Here is a 17570-nt window from a genome sequence, read left to right on the forward strand (position 1 = left end):
GCCCCACTGGTTATGAAGCTATTATTTTATCTCTCCTGGTTTGACCATTGTCCATGTGATCTGAGATAGTTCTCATAAATGTCTTCAAGAATTTGTTCTACCACTACCTTAGTAAAGATTTCAGTTATGTCCAGCTTATGTTCTAGCTAATATGGGACTTAGTGCAAGAAGCAAGATTCATATCGAGGTTGTGCTCCATTTGTTTTACCTTCATTAGTCTGGACCACTGTGACCCTGGAAAAATCCTAAGTGCAATTGACTTCTGTCCTATGTTGTTCCTTTACTTATTTTCTGGAGTTGAGAGAAAAGTTCTGTAGGCCAAAAATTATAATAAACGAGGTAGCATAAGCTAGGTCTGCTTGCAGTCATGTCATGCTGAAATCTATACTATCTCCTGACTTTTTGTAGCCTCTTCCATAAAAGTAATTTTTGTATACTGTGTGGATTATTCTAAGTGATGTGCTAGTCTAGTTTATTCCTCCTGTAATACAAATAAAACTGGAATAAAAGTATTTCAGTCAGGCTGAGGGAATTCTAGAATTCTCCATCCTGGGTTTTTCCTCACTTTATTGCTCTCTGCAAATTCAGAAGAAAAAAAAAATCTCCTGAAATAATGCACACAAACGTTGCATGTATTGTGGATAAGTTTCCAGCTTCCTAATTAATCTTCCCACAGTTTTACTCTCCGTGTCTGATGTACATGCCACTCTACGCTGCGGATCACCTCAGTTTATCCCGTAGGGTCGTGAGAGCCCTAAGCCTGCGGTCCTCGGCAGATTCACGGGCAGCAGTACGCAACGCGGCTGTGCAATTAGTGCCAAGGGGCGGCGAGGCGGCAGCTGCGGTTGCGGTCCTTGCTCTCGAGTGTGATGATGTGGTCGTTGAGGACAGTGACAGAGGCAGACAGGTTCATGCTGGAGAAGCCTGTATGGATGATGCACAGGCATCTCTGAGATGCCTTCGGTGCTGTAGAGCACTGGGATCAGTGTGCAGAAGAGGCATGACCTATCCAACCCAAACCAGGGTGTGCTGCTCGCCCCAACAGCCATGTGAAGATCTTCACCGCACCTACCAAGGCAATTTACGCACAGCCTCTGTTACTCGTCCAGATGTAATTTTTGGATTCATGAAGCCTATAGCAACTAATGCAGGGTTGTCGCTAAACAAAAATAGCTTCGATTTAGAGCTTTATTCTGGTCTTTGTGCTGCTATTCCCTTGAGCTGGCAGAATTGCTTCTGTAGCCAGGTGGTGAACCTGATCAGGAAACTCATCTAAGTGGAAACCATCCTGGTAAAGAAATGTTAACAGTTAGTACTAATCCAAACCAGTTCTCTAACCTCAGCTGCAGAAAACATCTGCCAACACAGAGGAAAACCAGCTTGGACTGGGAATGGGTAGAAGGACTACTTTTTCTGGCAGCAGTACCAGCTTAAGTGTTTGTAAAACCATAGCCTACCTTATTCAACAAGACTTGTAAAGTTACCTCCATACAGACAAGTCGTTAAATGTCTTCATGCAATAAGCTCCCAGAAGAGAATTACATCAGAGAAAGATCAGGATGAGTGATCTTTCCTCATTATTTTATGGTCAACATTTTGTACTTTGTTGTGTTGTTTTTTTTTTTAAACAGAAGGACATTTCAGTCTGCTGCCTAATGATCTAAATGAAGCAACACTGGGCTAGATCATTACTTGGTTGAAGGGAAAACTGGTGTTACAGAGAGTAACACCGATAATAGGTAACCTCTGCCTCAGCTACGAACTTCCCTTCTGAAGTCCTGTTTTCACCTCCTTGCCTCCTCAGCACAAACAGAAAATTACCATAGTTGTTGGGAAGAGAGAGGACAGTGCTTTTGCAAACTATGAAACCCCACCATTGAGTCATTAACCGATTAGCACAAAGAAATACTAAAACCTTTTTTTTCTTTCCCATCAATTTAGAAACACCTTGTTAATGCTCCTTTGAACTTTCCCCCCACCCCATCTCAGCTAAATCTCCTTAAAATCTCACCCGTCAGCTATAGTTGAAGACAACACATAACACTTAAACAAAACTATTAAGGATTTTTTTTTCAGACAATCGGAGACCCAGTTCAACTCACAATGATATCATGAAGATTCTTTTCACCATCTTTTCATCAGTGACTTCATTTAAAGGAGTATTGTGCGCTACTGGCAAGATCCTCAAGTGTAAATGAGGCGCATTTAAAACAATAAATACTGGATGGATGTGGGAACATAGTCTCTCATCAGTTTAAGATAAGATTTGTCCCTAAATGTGTGTAAAGTTGCTCTCTGTTAAGTGCAACAATTTAAAGACAAATTTTTTTCTTTATGTTATGATTAAAAAGACAGATTTTCCCTTGCTCTCTTAGCAAAAAAACAACCAGGATTTTTCAAAAAACTGGACTTCCAGTCCCACAGGTGATAGTTTTTCCATTATTTAACATGTAAGGGAACTATTACAGAGATCATGTGGGTATCCCAAGCACACACAGAGATTTAACAAAAACCCCAATATGTAATATGGTAAATCCAAAAATGGTTTGGTTAGTTTTTTAAAATATTGCTGAGATAGGTAACATTAGGGATAGGCAGAGAACTTAAAATGCATTTGAACTGGAAAGTTATTAAGTCCTACTGTGAAGTGGCGCTGGATGTTCAGGATTAGATCGATATCTACCATATTCATAAAAGTCACCACATTAATGTATCTTATTTTAGGTTACATCATGAGATTGCTATCTTTGCTGACCAGAGTCATCAAAATAAGCCAATTTCTCTTCTTCAAGGGAAAAAAAAAAAAAAAAAGAAAAAAGCAGAGGTCTCATAAAACACCCTCTTTGTTTATAGAAATTGTTTTTAATATTGTTTTAATATTCAGTCTTAAGAAGAGCTAAACATTCTATCTGGTTTTATTACCCACAGAATTGGACAGATTAAAATCTTTTGCTAAGCATTTTATTAACATAAAGTTTTTGTTAAATCTTGTTTACTTTAAAATTTGTTTACTTTTTTTTTTTTAAAAAAAAGGGACATATCAAGATCTGATAAAAGAAATTTTATTTCCCCCCTTTGGTAACTGAGGGACTTGTTAAAAAAGGGCAAAGCCAAAAAGGCATTATGCATTAAAAACAAACTCAGGGAACTTATATATAGTGTGATGCATTTACATTTGCGGAAATTTCTGCATTTATGCAGGCATATCACAAAGCAAGTTAATAGCACAAACGTACATTTTTCAAATGCATGGAGAGCTTTGCAGTCAGGTGAAATGCAGATAAAAGAACTATACTGAAGTGCAAAGCACTGGTCCAGATCCCTCCCCTTATATCTGTGTGAACAACAGAGTTATCTATCACCTCATTTAGAAAAGCCAAGTACTTAAAAGCAAGAAAATGAGTATTTAAGGACCCTATAAATCTTAGGCTGCCTACATCATAGATGCACTATTATTTCTAGGTATAAAAAAAAGTCTATTTCATCATAACAAAACAGCCCTAGCTACAGAATTCAGAATAAACATTATTCTCTATGTAAACACAGCATAAAAAGCCTTGCAAAAAAGAAGCATGAAAGTATACAATATGAAACATTGTTTGGCCTCAAAAATAAGATGAATGTAAATAATTTTACGACAAAACAGAATTGAAGACTGTTCCTCTTGGACGGCAGGTACGGTATTATTGTCAAGAAACAGCACACATAACTATTTTACCACATATTTCTTGACAGTTAGAGTGTTTTTTATCAGCTGAAAGGACATGTCCATACTAGTCTGTCTACGTGGTGTACTGCATATCTATAAAACAGCAGATACTATCCCCAAAAGCATGTGCCTCCCAGTGTCCTCCATACCACCTTCAAGTTCACTGCCTCGCAGAAAACAGCTGTCATGCATCATAGGACAGTTACTGTGTACTATGGATACCCTACGTTTCTGTTAAGCAACATTTTGTAGTTTCCCTTATATTTGACAGCACTTTTAGATTGATTTACAACAGGAAACCACTTCATTCAGCACAGAAGGTGGATGACAGTCTCGTAACACTGCTTTTTCCTCATTCAGTGGGAGACTCAAGCCTTTCTTACTGCATGCTCTTCAAGTCCTGCTCTAAAAAATAAAATAATTAATTTTCTCCTTGCCTTTATTTACTTTTTTTACCCCCTTAAGATTTCTTAGCAAAAGTGTGCCTGGTTGTCTCTTGAGTAGCGAGTTTACTCTTACAAGTACCTAGCAGGTACAAAGAGTGTTGCTGGTGGCAGCTGAAGACCTGTGATCAGAAGGATCCACCGATTTTAAATGCTAAGGTGAGGCATTGCTTCCAAAAGAGAGGACAACACCAGCACAGAGTAGCACCTGTGGCGTGTGTTTCCTACTGGCTAGTGTTGAACGGGGCAGCCTGCCTTCTGCATCTTTCTACTAGTTTCGGATTTTTAGGGACCAGCTGCAGTTTCCGTCAATCCGAAGTCTCACTAAAGTACTTATCAGTGAATTTTATGTATGAAGAATGCTGTGGCTTTAAATCCATTTGAAAATTGGAAAATCTTACTCAAAGTACAGATTTTTAACAAGTGACCACTAATAGTGTGTTTCTCATTTTTGCATCTCCAGATCATGAATCACGATTTACGGGTGTCTCAAGCACTCATGGCTGTAAATTAAATCAATTGTTGCTGTGCCTAAGTATATGAAGTACTGAATAATATTAAATGCTGCAAAAAAACAAACACGCACACCCCCCCATGTTAAGAGATGTCTCTCTTAGCAAACCACTTCTCTTTCTCTCCCTTCCAGCTCCATGTTTCTCAACTCATCAGCAAAACTGGTCGTTAGACAGCACACCCTTGCACAGGGTAGAGCAAAACACAGATGACATGACACCGATGTACACTACGTGATAGGTGCAGACAGTGCAATGAAAATATGAAAATATATTGCTTTCAGATGCAACGTGCCTCATAAGCATGAGTGTTGCACGTCTGCAGCACAAATTATCCAGAAACGTGGATAATCCACCCACGGACAAATCAAGAGCAGACTGCACACCAATGCAAAGACCACATATGATACCCATGGTTACTTCAGGTGCTACAGAAGAAACGTTATCTCTAGCCTCCTCAATCTCCCAAATCTTTCACTGATTCTTTCGGTGACTTTTTTCCCCTATTTTTTTCCCTATTTTTACTTATAACCCCTGTAATAAGTGAGTCTTAAGAGTATTTGATTTGATTCTGGCTCTGGGGGCTGACGCTATTGATAGGATAAGCAGATTCCTGTGGGGAAAATGTGTTCTTGGACAACAGACAAAATATTGACTATCATGAAGAAGTTTAGTTTTAAGGCACAGAGATATCCATAAACACCATACTAAATATATATCACTGCTTCTGCAGAGCAAAGTTAAATTAGGACCAAAAAAAAAAACATTTGTAAAAAGCTTAATAGCTTAATTTTTTAAAGCTTGTTAACTTCTTTTAAGCTATTTATTCTTGCTGTCTCAGCTTTTTAAGAGGTTTTCCTTAATAGTGACTGAAAATCCCAAATTCATTTCTTAGATACACCTTAAGCTCAGTAATTCACTTTCTCTATATATTACTTTGTTCAACAGCTCCTTTTATAATCTATTAAAAGTAAAAATACAATTCCTTAGGGAAAAATACCATTATGTCTATCCTTGATTTCTGTGAAAAAAAAAAGAAAAAAAAAATCAAAGTTAAGAGATACATCAGAAACCATTATTTATATAACTGACTTGGTGTTTCAGCTTGCCTTACTCTTGTCTTTACTCAGTTCCCCTCGACTAAATGGTATTTTGAATTACTACAATGATAAGATAAAATAACCTTGAAGTTTTATTATATTTTGAAAGCTGCACAGCTTTTTGCAATTGTGGTCAATAGCACACTAACACTCTAAGTTGAAGGCAGACTGTAACCAGTTTGTCAGAAGTCCCCAGAAGCAGGCAAGACTACAAATTTTCTAGAAGACCCAAAACATGTAACTACCACTGCAGATGGTAGGTACCACTTTCTGGCTTTTATTTCCCCTTACTGTGTACTGTTCCATTACCTTCGGAGAGAGAGATCCAAGTCAAGCGAGACAAAACGCAAAAATTTGTGGATGCTGAAAGTGTTTGCAGGCGTATAAACTCTATAGTGGAACAAAGGGAGACAGAACAAGTGCCTGCTTTTTAAACAGACCGAGCAAGCCTGGTCTCTCAAGGCAGAGATTCTATAGCAAGCAGCAGAAGGACCATAAATTGCTTTCTGCTGGCTTTAGGTGAAGAACGATGGTTTCCATTGTGTCAAATTCCAGAATCTTGAAACCTGTTATGAAAGGCTGTAACAGAGAGACTAGAGGCTCTGTTCAGTTTTGAGATGAAGACACATAAATCTAGGTGTCTGCGTGCAGGTGATTATACATGCATCTTGTCTATAAGGTTGCATTACAATCGAATGGAGATATTACCTAGTGGTATCCAGAAAGCTGTCGAGCTGACCAGTCATAAGGTGTCTACTTTAAAGTAATCAAAGTCAGTCTCTGGCCTCCACTGACTAAATTACACTGTCAATGAGAACTTACAGTTGACAAGAGCTTATGCACCTAGAGCACAGGGAGAAGCCCAGACCGTTAGTTCTTGAAAGCACTAATCATATTTACAGCAATAAAAGAGAAATTCTAACCACGAGGAAAACGGTTTCCTCTGGCTCAGGTGACCTCAGTGAGAGGCACCACAGATCTGTTCATCACCACAGATCTGTTCATCACCACATGAATTAGGTTTATAACCAAGTGGAACCCCTACGGTGTGGGATGGAGCAAAGTGACCCTCATCTTGCTGAGCAAAGCAGAAGACAGAATACCTTTGTACTACCAGAGGGGCCTCCATTCATCCTGTGTAGACTAGGCATGAAGAACAGGGACATGTAACGTATTATGCCTGGACCTCTCTGATCGGTCAATATTCGTATATGCCCCACAGTCTGAACTGCTTTTGAGGAAGCCTACTGGGGTGAAATATGCTTGTTGAGGAAGTTCAAGACCGTACATCTTCCTCCGACCTTTCATTAACACCAGCCTATGCAGGGAACACAGAAGTAATATAGCTGGCCCTCTGTGAGCTTGGATTTACCAGGAATCTTGCTAGGGAAAGAAGAGTCAGTAGCAAGGAACAGTGATGCAGAAGATGAAAGAGTGGAAGAAGAAAAGAGGCTGTCAGACTGTTTGGTGACTATGTTAAAGGTTTAGAGTTCTGGGAAATACAGGAGGAGGAGGGTACAAGCTCTGCCACATGTGCTTACTAGGGGTGTGAGACTGATAACTGAGTCCCTTCAGGTGCCCAAGTGCTAAAAGATCCCTAAGCCCTCCACAAAGGGCCTCAATGATTTAGAGTAGTACCTAAAATACAAATACACAATTTAACAGTGGTATCATTAAGCGGTTGAAGATCAGGAAGATTTATAAAATGTATGGAATGCTCAAGAAGCCATGGACCAGCAACAGTTTTGACACAGAGTTTCAGGAGGTCAGCCTTACAGACTGTTGTAGCCAAAGGAAGTTAGGAAAGGAATGGCCGAGGAAAAGCAGGGCTAGGAACAGGACTAGCTATGTTACATAAAATAAAAATGTCATCGTGAAGATATTCACGGGGAAATGGACTGACAAAAGGAATCATTGCCATTCTCCCTCCCCGGAGTTTAGTGAGTCTACCCAAATAAGCACCCAGCATCCTGGAAGCAAGGCAATATTTAATGAAAAATACCAACAATTCAACAACTTCTACTGAACTAATTGCAAAGTATTTGAGGCTTCTGGAAGTTTGCCCCATGACAGCTAAGATATTTATATATATTGAGAAGCCTACTCTTGATTTAGCATGTCTTTACCTAAATGAATATACAAAGTCTGTTTAATGGTAAGCTTGCTGTCACTTTACAAAAACCTTTAGAAGTGTTGTGGTTAGGAACCAGGACACAACAAAAATCATACAAACAGGTGAAGATTCATAATAAAATGTGCATCTGCCTTGCTGTCCACCAAGTAAAATCACCAGTTACGCAGAGTTCTTCATGCATAGTGGCTTGAGTTTTTTGGCTCAGAACTGGCAACAAATGCTGCCTAGCAAACGGGGTTTTCTGTTGATTTTCCCCCAGCTTCCATCAGTCAATAGCAGATGGAATTTCATTTTTCTAACAATGACTATAGGCTTAGAATAACAACTCTTACATTTCCAACAGAGATGATGGAAAGCAACAACAACAATAAAAAAATCCCACACAAACATTCTGGCCATCTGGACACTGAAATACAGCACTAATGCTTCTCTACAGCTAGGCTCTTATAACGTGCCCACAGTCTCACCGTGGGTAGAATTAGGCACTGTATTTCTACAAACTATCATATGTAGATAAGAACGTAACTGGATATTCATAAATAAATAGTTTTCTATAAATATAGAAAATGTTAATAAACCTGATGGTTTCCTAAAAGTTTATGGAGATACAGCCAAAACTATGACATCTGTTTGTAAAATGAGAAAAAGCTTACATGTGAAAAATAGCTCAAGTAATTAGTATTTTTTAAATTAAGACAGTTACTGCTCCAAAGATCTGCAAACTTGGTACAAACTAATCTTTTGTTTGAAGTCTGGTAGAGCAGAATTTACATTACAGCCAGAGAATGACAAAAATTGACAGTCTTGACCTATTTTGCAGCTAGGACTGAGCAGAAGAGTGCTGTAAGCACTTTTGGATTGCTGAGAGATGTTACTATGACAAAATATTCCACTCTTTCAGAACATGATTCACCTTAATACCAGTGTGTTTGTAAACATTAATTAGGGCTAATGACCCCACTTTGAAGTAAGTAATTACTATTACAATGACAATAAAGTAGAGTTCTAACAAGGTACAGAAGAATCTTGAAAATGGCATCAAAGAAATCTCTTTTTATAGACATTTTTCTAACCGAGGTAGCAGAAACCAAACTGAACAGATACACCCCTGACTTCGAATTTTGACTTTGAACTGGTCAACTATGTCTTCTTTGGACAAATCCATGACATAGAATTAAGTGATTGTATATTAGTTAAGGAATATTTTATTGAAATTTGCCCCCCTCCCTGCCATATAGGGAAGAGTACAGAGAAATCCTACCCTCTCCTCTCCTCTCCTCTCCTCTCCTCTCCTCTCCTCTCCTCTCCTCTCCTCTCCTCTCCTCCCCTCCTTTCCCCTTTCCTTTAATTTTTTTAAAAGAACTGTTAAAGCACTCAAAAAAACCGAATGGAAATATTTAATTTCGTTTTGGACAAAGCATGTCAACTGGTCCTCAATTCTTTGCATTTTTTGCCTTTCTTTGCCAAAAAAAACCCAATAAAAATGTTTCCAGTTAATATGAAATTTCAATTTTTAGAATATTTTAGGGAAGGAACTATTAATAATTCACATAGCTCCTCTACTGTAGTGACCCTCTTTAAGATGTTGTAGAGCTCTACCTCCTTGGGGAAATGGGTGTTATGTCTTCCAGAGCTCTTTGATGCACAGTGATGAACATGCCTTATGCATCATCCCTTAGAAACCTATATAAATGTGCTAACTAGCCCAGACAGCCATCTTTGGTACTTGGTAGCACTGGATGAGCACAACACGTAAGAAATAGTTTACAGCAGGGACAATCCTATTAGGAGACCACAGGAATGACCGTTGTGCTCATTCCCTCCAAGAGTCTTATAAAAAAGGTGAGTTCTCATACATTCTCAAGCATCTTCCTCACTGGGGAGTAAGGCCATGTTTAAGACACCTTGGTTTTAGCAGAACTGCAAAAAAAACTAATTTGAAAACACAGGAAAGAGGTTTCAGGCCTAAATTTACATAGATTAATAGGGAATCAAGATTAACAACTGGAGTCAACACATCTTACAGACCACTAGAAGAAATGTTCCCATTTCTTAGCCATATTAAGGGAAAAGGTTTGGATATTCTTGTGTAAGTACAGTTTGTTTTTAAATGTAAACATTAATCCTTTTCTAAGAATTATATTTAATTCTCATTCTTTTCATCAACTTTCAAATTTCTAAGTCAGTCAGTATTTTGAAATGCAGCTTTTGTAAAAGATCTCTCACATATCCCCTGACCTTGCAATTGTGATTTTTGTTATTTAGGAGTAGTATAAACTCCATTTCATTTCCACTCATATTCTTTCTCACTGAGGACCAAGAGACAGCATGGTATTCTGAGGGGCTAATTAAGAGATTGGTGGTGACATTTTAGCAAATCCAATTCCCTGCTGGGAGATATTCCTTTAATTCCCTCTTTCATAATTTTTGGACTAGAAAGAAACAGCCATGAAAACAAAGCCTTTTTATAAATAGTTATTTTGAGGAACTCAGTTTTTTAACAGTTGATCAGATAAACACTGCAAAACAGAGACAATGACAAGAAGAAAACCTGTAACAACATTCTGACCCTGGATCAACACTGAGTTTGTTACCTGCCAACAGAAATGCATGTGCTAATGCCCGTATTATCACACAGTGCTAAATATTTTCTAATCAGCAAGTCTTTTGCATGGTGTAGCTCAGGAGTTCTTATACAAGATAACAGACACATTTCCAATTAAAATACTTGCTAGGAATTCCTCAGAAACCTTCCAGGCAACAATGTCCAACCATACAAGCATAAAAAACAGAATGAGGAAATGCCTAGAATCCGACTAAGTGACCCCGGAACACTCCTTATTGAAAGAACATTTTATAAATGGACCTTTTGTTAAGCACTATGAGTGCTTTAGTTACAATGAATAAGAGTTGACAGGTAAAGCAACTTAAAAAGCTATGCTTCTGGAATAATAAAATGTGTAAACGGTGGAGAAAATGTTTATCTACTTTAATAAAAATATATTTAAAAAAAAAGATATTTTTTCTTCTCCCATTTATTACATTTCAGCAAGATATCTGTATTAAACTTCTTGGCTTTTTTTCTGCAAACTACACCTGAAATGCCTCACCCTTGGTAAAAACAGACGACCTGTCAAAGCCTCATACCTTCAATGACCTGGAATGGTGGGTGATGCAATCATGTGGGCAGTGACCTTTTCAACTTAAATCGAACGTGTCTTGCGAGGGCAACGCTGGATTCGGCTTCCAGTTCCTCTCTACGTGTTCTCTGCCCCCTACTGAGACAACATTACAATCTTCATTTTCAGCATTCAGGCTGGAGACAGAGTTGGACACAAACCCCTGTCTCCGGGTGACTTTCTTCTTGTCTCATACAGTTATTTCTGATTATTATTTTTGCTGCTGGAACAAGACACTATTTAGCATTTTCTAGAACGGGACTTGAATCACAAACCTTTCTACTGAAACCTGGCTCACACTTTCATACAGCTCTAGAGTAACTGCAAACCAGAGGCTTGGTTTAACCTGGCTGAACAAAGAGCTCAACTGTGAGCCTTGGAGTGAATCCCTATTTCTCCAGTGCATGTTTGGAGTTGGTGATTTAACTGGAGCCAGTCTGAATGTTTCCCAACCAAACTCTCCGGGGAAGTTTTCCTGCATCACTAAGACTGCATCTGCCTACTCATGCTTTTTGATTACTTAGTTCAAACACTTCATGGGCCAGAATTTCTCCTGTGCCAAAATCTGCTAAGGGCAGGTTATGGTTCCCCGAACCTGTGGTGCACATGCAAGTCATGAGGTTGCTCTCGCTTGTGCCAGCTGGCAGCGGGACCCGGTGGGCCAGCTGGCAGCCAAGGCTGGCTGGCGTGCAGGCACCCCCAACGCCCCTTCTCTCGCTTTCTGCTCACCAGGAGGCTGCTGCCAGCTCCGACCTGCCAGAGAGCGATCAGATGCAATCTCTATCTGGCAGTGCTGCGTTGCCCCAGAGGGGCTATGCTGGAGGTAGAGTCTGATCTTAGACTGTTGCAATAACGAAAGGGAAGGATTCTGTAGCTGTTCTAATGGGATATTCTGATTACAAGAGACCTGTGTGGACTGACGGATTGCAGACATCGGTGTTGCTGGATGCTGATGTGAAAATTCAGCTCCCTCGGCCAGCAGAATGTATTTTTGTGTACTGTACTTTCATTTCTCACGCTGGAGAATAATCAGTCATTACAAAAGCACAGGAGTCATTTCTGGCTTACATCCAACCAGGATGATACTGATATCTTTCACTGTACCGGAGGGAGTCTTGGGCCAGTTTTACGAATTCATACACAGGTCTGCTTTCCCAGGAAAATCAAGTGGCTTAATCTGCTACATAAAGGATTGCAAGGTCTCTGACACGCTTATCTCTTTTCTCAAAAGTATATTATTTCTTGAATCCGGTCTACTTATACTAAGTTTTAACAATATTATAGTAGAGAGTTGTAAGACTAAACAAGCTGTGATCAAACCCAATAAGCTTATTTAGTTTTATTCTTTACCTCCCAGAAGCAGCATATAAAAAATGTGGTGCTGGGGCCTAAAATGATACTGCCAGTATCTGTGGTTAAAAAAAAAAAAAAAAGAAAAGAAAGAAAAAAGAGGATTAAATACTTAAGCTTTTCATTTTTACTTTTACTTAAAAGAGTAAGTAAACTCTATACACATGTATAGATAGTTTACAGTGAGCTCTGGCTACAGCAATAATTTTAGCAGACACTCATCTGGACATAGTGGACTATGCGTATTACAAATACAGTGCTTGCTGCAGTTCAGGGTCTCTCAAAGCAAGACCCTGAGCCTAACACCCACGCCTTTGAACAGGCCTACTGGGTTTAAGACACATGTTAGCACTGCAGATTCAACACCTAAATTTAGTGCTATTGCATCCTATGAAAAATGCATTACACATCAGGTGGTAATACTTCAAGACCTGGTACAAGAAAGCACTCTGGGAAGAAAATGGTATATAACTTTCATGAACTGTACCAACAGTGAAGTTACATAAAGCAGAGATGACTCAATTACACTAAAAGTTATGTAGAAATAGATAGCTTTGTATTTTTATGTAATTGCCTATCATACTGTACGACACGGTGAGTATATAAACCAGGCAAAATGTATTCATAAACGAATGTTTAAAAGCTGACTAGAGACATCAAGTGTCTTGTTTTGGGCGAGGCCACTACCTCTGCCAGTTGTTAAGTGCGCAGGGTATCAGACTTTGGGACCCAGCAAGAGACCATTCCTGAAAATGTAGTGAAAATGGCTGACTTACAGGAACAGAAAAACACGTATTTAAACAACTCTGCCAAAATATCAGCTCTTCTTTTCCCAGTTTACTTCAGCTCCAATTTATGCTCTACTCTTTAAAGCACACAAGTTCAGTAAGGCTAACTTCAACCTGAAGCATAACTCGTTGTAAGAAAACAGCATCCTATATAGTGCTGTATTAACTGTGTTAAAAAGTGACCCTAAAGAATATGCATGGCGGACAATACCCCTCTTGTGAATACTCTTATGTGTACTTATTACGCACACGAATACTTCCTCTGTCTGGATTCCAATGTGCTGGGTGCTGTGCAAAGCTAAGAAAAATAGCGTCTATCCTAAAAACTTTATAACCTAAACCGGTAATTTATATATCTATTTAAGAAGCAGCATGAACGTCACTGTGAAACTGCACATGTAAATAAGCTGTACAGGTCCCTGACTCAGAGAACACAGACTACAGTATTTTGACAGTGTGTTGGAAGAAAATTAACAGAAAACCAGAAGTAAGTAGGAAGACAATACAGCAATAAAGCTACTGTTTGCATAAATCACATGGGGGTTGTCCTTAGAAAGTTGTTATTTTGTATGAAAATGCTTTATGTTCCCATCCATTTCTTCACCAGTATGTCCTTTCCAAAACAGAAGTTGATACATTTTGGTGTAAGTTTGTTCATTTTAAGATTTGCATAGGCATTTTGCTTTTGACAGTTCTGTTGTCACACCCATTATTTTGCTTTGCAACCAGACTGGCCTGGAGGTGTACCTGTGTATCCTCACAGTACCTTGAAATTGCTCAAAGTACACCTTAACTAAATACAATCGAAGGGTAATGCTGGACAAGACCTCCAGAAATTATACAAAATGTAACTGAAAGATATTTGTCCTTAACCTGTAATTAAAAGTTCCAATGATGAATATCTAGCGATTTTTCCTTGGTAGCCTGTAACAATACTTAATTGTGTTTACAGAACTTCTTATGTCAACTTCTACTTTCCCTGGCTATAAATAAAGTCTATTACTCCTTATGTATCCCTTCAATTGACATAAAGGAGGTTTTGTTATTTTTCTAACAACCTGCTACATATTGGAGGACAAATCACCCTTTACTCCCCAAATCTTCAGTTTTCTTCATCAGACAATTATTTTGACTTTGCTTCATCGGTCATCTGTTCTTCACTGTTGTAATCTTTTATGATCGCATGTGGATATTTTGCACCCATCTGAAAGCTTAGTGCCCAAATGTGGACAAAATATTTTACCTGAGGGCTTGTAATTATTTGACTCTACTCATTAGTAGACTTCCAAGCCTTAATTCCTCTTAGATCATTGTAAAACAGTGCTTGTGGTCTGCTATAAACCCCCAGGCCTCCCCAGCCTGCTTCTGTTGTACCAGTTATTCCACACTTTGCATTTGTGGAGGGTCTGTTCCTTTTATTTCTGAGGTGATACACTTTTCATTTTCTTTCTGGAATTTATGAAGTTATGTGCTCATTCTTACAACTTTTTTCAGTTGCGTCAGCTAAGTCACTGCCGCCCACCAGGAGGGATTTTCACTGGCCAACTGCACTTCATCTGAACAACTTATTTCTAAGTTTTCAACGCTGACTGACTGTAGTATTTCACTAAGTTGAATCTCCATTTTCATATTATAGGATGACATAAAAGTAAGATCATCCTATTCTACTGTGACCATCATAAAGACCTCAAGAAAATGACTTCTAAAACTTTCTTTTTAACTAAATCCCTTTAAACTGTGTTTTGCAGTATTCTCTTTTTAGTGACTTTTATGTTTGTCTTTGAAACCCAACCAAGAATGGGGCTCCTCTGTGTGGCAGGCACTGCTCAAACACAGAATACTAACCCTACAGAGTTTTGCAAGCAGCGTGCTTCTTAAGAGCACAGGCTAGAGTTACGGGGTATAAAACAAAGGAACAGCAAAAAAGCATAATGGCTGTATGCGGAGGGAGAGAACGAGACAATCGGGGAAAAAAAAAGTCAATAGTGACTATATGGGGGACATGGCACAGGTAAAGGGAAACTGAGCTGAAGAGAATATTAAAGAAGAAACGGGGAAAAAATGTGACCTGGCAAAGACAGGCCAGATGAAGTCCAGTTAAAACTGCAGAATCCTCTGAATGCCTGAGGCTCTTTGCTTTCCTATTTCTGCAGCCATGCTGCCTGCTGCCGTCTGCAGACATACAACTTTGCTTCACTGACCACTTTATTGCCTCTTTCTGCGTGGTTTCATTCTCATCTCAGCATTTTTGAGCATAGATAACCCAAAATATCTGGTAAATAGTACAGACCTCACCCACAGACACCCTTGTTTTGTATTAACGCTGAGCCTCGACACAGCTACTAGGAAGGACAATTAAAAAGTGTATATTGTTTGGGAGGGATGAGAATTGGCCATCTGAGCCAGAACTCATCGGGAGAACATCGACGTTTCTGCATTTTTATGCAAACCCTGCTTGATTATGGTTATCTACTCATTGTTGTACTGCTATCTGCCTGGCCTTACAGAACTAACTTCTATGCAGAGGAAAAGGATCCTGGGAGGGGTACAAACAGAGCAGCCATTAACAGCTCCCTGCAACCGCAGAGGTCAGAGAATGGCCGAATACAACAATAGTTACAGCCAGAATGGAAAGAGTTCTGACCACATTTCAAAGGGACCGAGTGGAAAGCAAGTGGGAAATACTAGCACCAAGGCAATCTTTAAAACTTGCAGAGGAAAAGCAGCTCGCTAAATAGGAACTCAAGAGAGCTTGCCTGCAGAAAGAAGCGACTGTGACATTTTGGGGCTAAACATGCCAAACAATGCGAAAATGCAGGGAGAAACCTCCATGGCTTAGAGAGAAAAGTCTAGGAACACGGATCTGAAACGATAAATCTTCTGGTGCGATCAGACAATAGGGTCACAGATTTTGTTAGTAACAGAGCCTTGCACATTGTTTGTGCTAACAGAAGCAAAGAGCAATTATTTTAGAAATTGAAGACTGTGTCTCTGTTACTGCAACTATGAAGGGGCAAACTGAAATGCACCCAAACTCTGGGAAAGGATAACCTTAAAACTATTAGGAGCCTGCAGGAGAGCAAGTACAGGTGGAATATTTAGCACAGGTAATAGGGATAGTTCAGGGATTTTATTTTTTTTAAGCAAAAGAGTAGAACTTTTCAAAAGGGCTACCAGATAGACAATGCAACAAAAGGCTAAAAGAGAATCCTTTTTGCATTCCTGTATTAAAGGGAATATTAAAACCACATGGAGTCACTGATGGGATCTGAACATCAATGGGATCTGAACCAGCTGAGTGCCAGTTAAAAAAAATATTTAATGGCAGTCTTACTTTTGACAGTGATACTTAGGAAACATTTAATTTTGAATTCAAGACATTAACACTGGTTTATGCCATCATTATGCAGTGAGACATTTTAAAATAGCGTATCTGAAATCCCAGGAGGGCAGGTAAAATGAGTTTTCCAAATTATTACCTGAAAACCGTTCAAAATATTTGTCTATTTTATAAGGAAGAAAAACATGTGGTAAAAATACATTGTTTGAAGGTTAAAACTAGGTAACACAACTGGGGAGTAGGTCTATGCCTCAGAAGTCTTAGGATCCCAGATATGAGAAATAATAATGCCTCTTATCTACTGCCAAAAGGTTTTGTGTGTTTTTCCCTGCCATTAAATGAACTTATATGCTTTAGAAGACCAAGTTATCTATAAAAAGTATTTTTTTTTTAATTTAGGTCAAGGTGCTTGAGCCTGCAAGCATAGCACCCTGTCTTAGCTGTAAGCTAGCACCTAAAGACAGGGCATAAGAACTGCAGCTTTTAGGTTTACTCTGATTGCCTTTTTACTAAGATAGTACAGGGTTGCTGTACAGGATGCAAAAACGCTTGGGAGTCACTGTTTCCAACCTGAAACTAACAGCAGAGGACGTTACCTTCTCTCCAGTCCCTTCACACTAGCAGTAATCCCACGTACTATTACACTGCGGGGAGAAAAGGCCAGGAGCGCGGCAGCAAGCGAGCTGAGGCTTTATAGGTCAGTCAGGCACAGAGCCTGGCAAACAACCGCTTCTCCCGCCTTCAGCCAGGCCGGAGCCGGCCCTGCCCCGTGAGTCAGCGGCAGCTGCGGCCGGCCGGGCGAGCGAGCGAGCGAAGGCGGCGGGTACGGCTAGCGCAGGAAGCGGCCTGCCACCCAGCCACACCTGGCTTGGACGCCCCTCCACCACAGTACGCGGCCTAATTTTGGGCCGCCAAGCACCGCGGCCGCCCCCACGGCACCGGCTGCCCCCGCCGGACGCCGGGAAGGGGGGGTGGGGGGTAGGGGGAAGGAGGTGCCGGCCACGTGACGAAAATT

The 17570-nt window shown here is 39.7% G+C and overlaps 1 long non-coding RNA gene across 1 annotated transcript in view; it reads right to left on the minus strand.

Moving 5' to 3' along the window:
• LOC148054715 (uncharacterized) overlaps nt 1-17472 on the minus strand; it is a 34395-nt gene extending 16923 nt beyond the window's left edge. Inside the window, exon 1 of the long non-coding RNA XR_015706298.1 lies at nt 17152-17472. This is a non-coding gene — a long non-coding RNA (uncharacterized LOC148054715). The remainder of the gene's footprint in view (nt 1-17151) is intronic.
• Nucleotides 17473-17570: the final 98 nt, after the last annotated feature.

Source organism: Nipponia nippon, unplaced genomic scaffold, assembly GCF_047370975.1.
Source record: "Nipponia nippon isolate SJK-2023a ecotype South Korea unplaced genomic scaffold, ASM4737097v1 scaffold_3, whole genome shotgun sequence".
Lineage (NCBI taxonomy): Eukaryota > Metazoa > Chordata > Aves > Pelecaniformes > Threskiornithidae > Nipponia > Nipponia nippon.